Here is an 8,028-nt window from a genome sequence, read left to right as displayed (position 1 = left end):
TTAGTGATAATCCTTGTCTCCACCTTTATTCCAAAAGGGTATAAATACATACAATATTACAACAACAGCTCCACACAATATGAACAGGATTATAAGCAATAATTTAAATACATACAAATTTATATATGATTTTCTAATACCATCGAGTAGCTGTCTCAACCACTAGATTGATTTATCAATCAATCTTCTCGATCGCCGAGGAAACCCTATAAGAACTCTTCGCATTCCAGCCTCGTACTTCCATCTTTCCCGATGATCATATAGAACATTTTGAATAAGATTTTTTAGATCTAACCATCCAATTCAGATCCTCCTGTTTGGTTCTCGACACAATCACTAACCAAAGAGGCTATATTCAGATCCATTCGACTCCCTTTAGGAAATCAGTTTTTGAGAGGTCCAACCTAAAATCAGGAAAATATATGTATACACTATAAAGTTAAACTGTTACTAAATGAAATCAAAATTACATAATTTTTTAAGGCATTTTGCAAGAATAATTATCTCGTAGTTCTATCATCCATGTGTGGTGAAAACAGTGCCGAATCTAGAATAGAAAACTACGTGGTTCCTAATTAAGTGAAGCCGATAGAAATAAAAGAGATAACAATACTAGTGACGGTCGATCGTATACCCAGAGCCAGTGCTCGTAGATTCAAGGTCTTGTGCAAAAACAATTAAGATGCCCTTTAAATTACCAAAAAACTATATTTAAACTGCCAAATTTTAAATAGAAATAATAAGTTTATTCCAGAATGACATGTTCTTCAAGAAGGAACCAATTTAAATACATTCAATATCCTCGAGAAAAATATATGCATTATCTAATTCGATTCATTTCTCCAAAGCTAACAAGAACAAAAATACATAATTTTATATTGATTTTTATGGAAAGTTATCTAACATGTGGGTTGATTACAGGTTTACAAATGAAAATTAAGATTTTTGTGGGAGAAAATAATGACTAACATTGAAACTATGAATCACTTATAATAGTTATATAAGATTATTGCAAAATGTTTGACTAATTTAAAAAAACCACTCATCTAACAAGGATAGAACCCGGATCTTCAGGTTACAAAACACAAACAACTTACCATGTGAGTAGGAGTGAACTTTTTCTTTATTTTAACTTTTTATCAACAAAAACAAAAGGTAGGTCCTAAATTTTTTTTAATGATAGGTCCTAATTTTTATTCTACAATATCTATAAATAATTTGAAAATTTTAGGAATCTTCTTAAATTCGCCCATGGGTGAAAACCTCAGTAAATTATACCTATAAGGAAAGCGAACGGTCAAATTTTCCCTCCTACGTCTCCCCGCGTTATATTTAAGATATGTACACCACTACACTCACACACACACACTCCCTAAAACTCTTGCCTGAATTTTCTCTGTAAACAGAAATGATCAGTTGGCATGACTTTTCCACCGTCGTGACCGCAATGGCGCCGTTATACGTCACAATGTTTCTCGCTTACGACATCGTCAAGTGGTGGAAGATCTTCACCCCAGACCAGTGCTCTGGCATCAACCGTTTTGTCGCCATCTTCGCTGTGCCTTTCCTCTCTTTCCACTTCATATCCATGAACGATCCTTACACCATGAACTTTCGTTTCCTCGCGGCCGACACCCTCCAGAAGATCATCATGCTGCTAGTGATCGGCCTATGGGCTAAATTCACCAAATCCGGCAGCCTTGAATGGATGATCACCATCTTCTCACTCTCCACCCTCCCCAACACCCTCGTGATCGGGGTTCCGTTAGTAAGTGCGATGTATGGAGATTTTACAGAATCACTGATGGTCCAGGTGCTGGTGCTGCAGTGCATCATTTGGTACACTTTACTTCTTGTCCTATTCGAGTTTCGTGGCGCGAAGATGTTGATCATGGAACAGTTCCCGAAAACCGGAGGCCACATCGTTTCAGTAAAGGTAGATACAGACGTAGTTTCTCTTGATGGCCAAGATTTGCTTGAATCGGTGACGGAGATCGGAGGTGACCGGAAACTTCACATCATGGTAAGGAAATCGAAAGTTTCAAGAAACTTGATTGGAGTCGGATCTCTTTCAGGAGCTGAAATTTACAGTATAAGCTCACCGGCTATCCAAACTCCAAAAGGTTCTAATGTCAACCAACCGGATTTCTTGTCCATTACGGGGTTTTCCGGCGGCCGACTATCTAGTTTTGGCTCGGCTGCGGATTTGTGTTCCTTTCAGCTGTCGATGGGTCTAACTTCGAGGCTGTCAAGTTACGAAAATGACCCCACTCCGGTATCATCCAACATGAGTTCTACGAAGTCTGGATTGTACCATGCAACTTGTGACATGGGTGCATCTAAGATTTTTGCGGAAGGTACGATGTTACTTAAATACTCCCTCCGTCCCAATATTTTTGTCCACAGACAAAAAACCCACATATTAAGTAAAGCATTAATTACCACTAACTTTATTTAATAAAATGACAGTTTTGTCCTTACTTTGCATTTAATGTTCCATTAAATGCTTAGTTGGTTAAGTAATAATGAGGGGGTATTTTGGTAAAAATGTTATTTATTTTTAGAAGTGGACTATTATTTTGGGACAAACCAAAAAGGAAAGATGGACTATAATTTTGGGACGGAGGGAGTATTTATTTTCAGAAAGCAGTACATTTTGCTGTCTCAAAAGTCAAAATTTTACAGGCGCAAACACGGAACTTGTCTGAGCGTTACAAACGGCCAACAAAACAAAGTGAGCCATAACGTCCAGAAGTTTCCTCGGAGTTCTAGTGCGCCGACGGAGCACTCATATCGCCCGGATCAACATGGAGCTAAGGAAATCCGGATGTTGGTCTCCGATGACAATATCAAAGGTAAATAAATAACTAATCGTTCTTTCGATGTTAATTTCTAATTCCTTGAAAGTGCTAAATTTGAACGTGGATAAGAAACGGAAGAAGTTCGGGGGGAGATAGGTGGAGATAAAGAGAGAATAAAACTGGTTTTGGACTCTGCGGCGGCGGAACACCACCCTAAGACGGTGGCAGTGCCGGATGAAGGGTCTGCAAAACGGATGCCGGCGGCGAGTGTGATGATCCGTTTGATATTGATGATGGTTTGGCGGAAATTGAGTAGAAACCCTGACACGTACGCCAGCAACATAGGTCTAATTTGGTCTCTTGTGTCTTTCAGGTAAACCCTGCCACTGCTGGCACCATTCATTTATCAATTGACATATCTATTAATTTTTGAACTGATCGATCAGGTGCCATGTGCAAATGCCAAAAATAATAGGAAATTCAATCAGTTTGATATCCAATGCTGGTTTTGGAATGGCTATGTTTAGTTTAGGTAAATGCTTGATTTTTTCTGTTTATATTTTACTAAATTAAACAAGTTGTCGAGTAATTATATTTTAAATTAACTTTTTTGGAATTTAGTTAATATGATATATTTGGGCTTTAATTAATACTGCGAAAATAAATGTTGTTCTACTTGACTTCACAAGATATTTCTATTTAAAATATTCAGACATTTGAAAAGTTACATATTTTGGATTTTTTTTTTCTTTTTTTTGTTACGGCCAAATTTTATTTACTTGAGTTTATCAATTATAGTTTATGTTACAATTGATCCAATACTCTAATTAAATTACACATATATATCTTAACTAGTGTTAAATATTGTCCCTTTTAAGGTTTAATGTTTTTATTCAATGTATACCAATTTCAGTTTATGTTACAATCAATCCAATACTGTAATTTAATTACACCCACGTATCTTAACTATTGGTTAATATTGTCCTTTTAAGGTTTAATCAATGTTTTTACTCAATGTGTAGTTAGCATCATAGTTGGTGCTGGTTATTTGTTACTCAATGTGTAGCATCATTGCAGTGGTTATTCATTATAATAAGATTAAAATAACGTCATTTTGGTTCGAGGTTTGAGAAATTAAATAAATCTCCTTTTGTTCCTATCCATATTTCTATTTATATAAGAAATGACATGTAGAATTCCATAAATTTTTCTTTACTGGCTCTCTTCTTTTTGACATTTGTTTTGATATATTATTAGTATGAAGATTGGTAGGAACAAAATTTGACACTTGTTTTGATATATTATTAATATGAAGATTGGTAGGAATGAAAGATAAGAAAATATTTGATTTCTCTTTTGGTTTTGGTTCATTACATAAAGAAACAATTTTATGCCAACAAGTCTCGGGTCTAATTGAATACACTAAAGTTGTCGGATTTTTAGCAACAATGCTGTCATGCGAGTGTGTCTCCTAAAGTTCTATACGTATTTTGTCTTCAATGTAAACCCTTATTTTAAAACTAAAAGAATGTTATGTTTTATGTGTGTATTTTAAGGTTTGTTTATGGCACTTCAACCTAAGATAATAGCATGTGGGAGATCAAAGGCTGCATTAGGTATGGGTGTAAAGTTTCTTATAGGACCGATGGTAATGGCAGTGGCAGCTATCATAGTTGGTCTTAGTTGGTCTTCATGGTAACCTTCTTCATGTATCCATTGTTCAGGTGAATGTCATCTGATCTGTTAATATATATATATATATATATATATATATATATATATATATATATATATATATATATATATATATATATAACGATCATATATATATAGGCTACACTCTCCGAAGGAATTGTACCATTTGTTTTTGCTAAGGAATACAATGTTCATCCAACGATTCTTAGTACTGCGTGAGTATAAACTTTTGATTAATTGTCATATATTAATGTGTTGTATTAATTTTTTTAGAACAAATTACACGATTCGTCCCTCATCAAAATGTTAAATTACTCGTTTAGTTTCTATTTTCAAAAATTAACTAGTACAGTCACTTATATCGTTAAAAATTGCATGTTTCATCCCTTTAAATCATTTACCAGACATAAAATGTCTATTTTGCCCTTATTCTTTTATTTTTAAATTATTTTTAGATTGTTATTATTATTAACTATAATTTTAAAGAAATCATTAAATAATTGGGCCCCACCTTCGTATATCCTTTTTCTTCCTCTTTTCTTTCATGAACCACCAACCCACCACCCACCCGCATCATCGCCGATGCTCCAAAACCACTACATCGCCACCGGTGCTCCACCACCACCACATCACCCTGCTCCGCACCCAATAAAGACACAATCTGGCATTGTCTCCCTCTTTCTCACCCACTCCCAACAGGAATCCAAAACCGTAGCTAACCAAAGTCGTCGCCGACCTTCCTCTCCTGCCTCCTTCACCCAGAACGTTGGCGATACCACCTCCGACCTCCTTCACCTATATCATCACTGAACACCGCCTCAGATCTGCAAGTAATAGTCGCCTCCAAGCCTTTGTACGCTAGGGTTTCGTGACATTTGCGCTGCCATCTCCGTCGGCTACGGTTTGAATCTCACCAGTATCGGCGGATCTGTTGAAACCACGTGAAATAATTGTCCATCTCCACCGGATCAGTTGGGTTACCACCAGATACGTTGGGTTGTATATTAGAGAATATGGATTTAGGTGAAGAAGATGAAGCCACCTCCGACAATGGCGATGGCGGGGTGGCGATGACGACTCTATCTCCATCTCTCTTGCTCTCTCTTTATCTGTATTGCATCAGTAAACACAAACAATGTGTGTTTGTGTTCCTCTGCTCCACTTATGTTTCTACAGGACCTGGTGGTCGACGATGGTGGCTTAATGACTAACCTAGAAGAAGAACGAGGGAAGATGGGGTCGTCGACGGTGTTTCTGAGAGAAAAAGATGTGGTGGTCCGACAGTGTTGCACGATGGTCCGATGGTGTAGTGCGGTGGATCGGCGGTAGAAGATGAACCCATGAAGATAAACTGATGATAAAGAATTGAAGGGTGTGAGTGAGATTAGTGTAGATGATAAGTGTTTGTAGTGGGGGGCCCTTTTTTGTTTTTCTTTATTTTTTATTTTTCTTTTAAATTTTTTAATAACAAACAAATAAAAAATATATCAAAAAAGAAAGAGAAAGGGTAAAATAGTCATTTTATGTTCGCCAGGGATGGTCCGAGTGAGAAAAAAACATTATTGGAACAGTCCGAATTAATTTTTGAAAATAGAGACTAAACGAACAATTTGACACATAGACGAAGGACAGATCGTGTAATTTACTCTTTTTTATTTAGATGCTTGTTTTTATTATTGACAACCCTTACGAAATCTTGTTTCAGGGTGATATTCGGAATGCTGATAACGGTGCCCATAACTTTGTTGTACTACATCATTCTCCAACTCTAAGATTAAAAAGCTTATATAGGCTTAGATCTTTGAATTGACGAAAACAATACATCATTTACTCAAACTAGTACTATTCACTTTAGGATTTATAATATGTTGGAATGATTAAAAGATTGACTGTTAAGGATTGTTGTAAAATAATGAAACAAATCAATATTAATTTTATCAAAAATGAGATTGGTTATAATTATTATTTTTGGTGTGTGTAGGAATAAAAAAAGTAATCCTTTAAATAATTATTATAATAATTTATTGTTGGAATTATCCGGTTGTCATCATTTAGATTAGGATTAGGATTATATTTATTGTTTCCTAGTTTCTAGCTTTTTAGTCATTATCTTTTCTTTGCTTGTTTACCAAGCACATATTATGTATTTAAACCTTTTCCATTGTGCGTAATATGTATGAGAATATGGAAGACTACTTCTTCAGTTTAGCTGAATTCAGTTTTCTTTATGGTATCAGAGCGGGTCTGTTGATCCGTTTTAAATCATCATGGTCGATGGTGTTGTCATTGAACCCGGCAGTAGCTCGACCACCAATCCTTCGTCTGATCCAAATTCACCATACTATATTCATCCCAATGATTACCCTAGACAAATGCATGTGAATGAAAGCCTCACCGACAGCAATTACTCTGATTGGTCAAGGGAGATGAAGGATTTTTTGTTTGCCAAGAACCGTGCAGGATTCATTGATGGAACCATCCTTCAACCAACTTCTGACTCACCATTGATGAATCCCTAGCAGCGGAGTGATGCCATTATAAAAGGATGGCTCACAACAGCCATGGAGAAGGACATTCGAAACAGCGTCAAATACGCTAACACTGCAAAGGAAGTTTGGGATGATCTTGAAGAGAGATTTGGTAAAGAAAGTGCTCCTCGAGCGTATGAATTGAAGCGCACGCTAACGGGACTGAGACAAAACAAGGATTCTGTTTCAACCTACTACACCAAGATGAAAGGAATATGGGATGAAATCCAATCGGTTTCACCCATCCCTAAGTGCACATGTGGTAAATGTACTTGTGATCTGGGAAAGAGATTTTTTGAGGCAAAAGAGAAGGAACGAGTCTATGAGTTTCTTATGTGACTCGATGATCTGTTTGGAACCATTAAAACTCAAATATTGAGCACAAAGCCCATGCCATCACTCGGCACCACCTATCATCTTGTCGCGAAAGATGAACAACAACGCAATATTACCACGGCTAGGAAAGTCACTGTTGATGCCACTGCCTATCAAATAAGCACTCAAGAAAATTCTGAGAAAATTCAAAATGAGAAGAAGAATCGTGAAGCTTTGAAGTGCAAACATTGTGGAAAGGTTGGGCACACCATAGATGGGTGTTTCGAGAAAATTGGTTATCCGAATTGGTGGGACAATCGCTCACGCAAAACGATAGGAGATCAAAGAAAACAAGTCAAACCAAAACATAAAGCAGCCACCGTTGAAGCTGAAGTTAGCCCAATACCGGGGCTAAGTTTTGAGCAGTACACTAAGTTGATTAAATAGCTAAGTGACTCACAAAAACCTGAAATCAACATGGCTGGTAAGTGTGTTCTCAATACTCTTTGGGTGATAGATTCGGGAGCCACTGATCATGTTGCTTGCAACAATTCTACTCTTTTTGATTTAAAAAGTTCCAAGGATGATGTACCTGTTAGCATACCAAATGGTGATAACGTTCCAGTTCAAGGAATTGAGAATGCTAATCTTCCAAATAGCATCAAAATAAAAGATGTTCTTTATATACC

At 36.6% G+C, this 8,028-nt stretch overlaps 1 pseudogene; it reads left to right on the top strand.

Annotated features, from left to right (window-relative positions):
• Nucleotides 1-1,408: 1,408 nt before the first annotated feature.
• Nucleotides 1,409-6,268, top strand: LOC145163954 (auxin efflux carrier component 4-like; annotated as a pseudogene).
• The last annotated feature ends 1,760 nt before the right edge of the window (nucleotides 6,269-8,028 follow it).

This window comes from Lactuca virosa, chromosome 3, assembly GCF_052849685.1.
Source record: "Lactuca virosa cultivar CGN04683 chromosome 3, Lactuca_virosa_CGN04683_v6, whole genome shotgun sequence".
NCBI lineage: Eukaryota > Viridiplantae > Streptophyta > Magnoliopsida > Asterales > Asteraceae > Lactuca > Lactuca virosa.
Note: the sequence above shows the minus strand (reverse complement) of the source record. Positions and strands in the feature narration are given on the sequence as shown.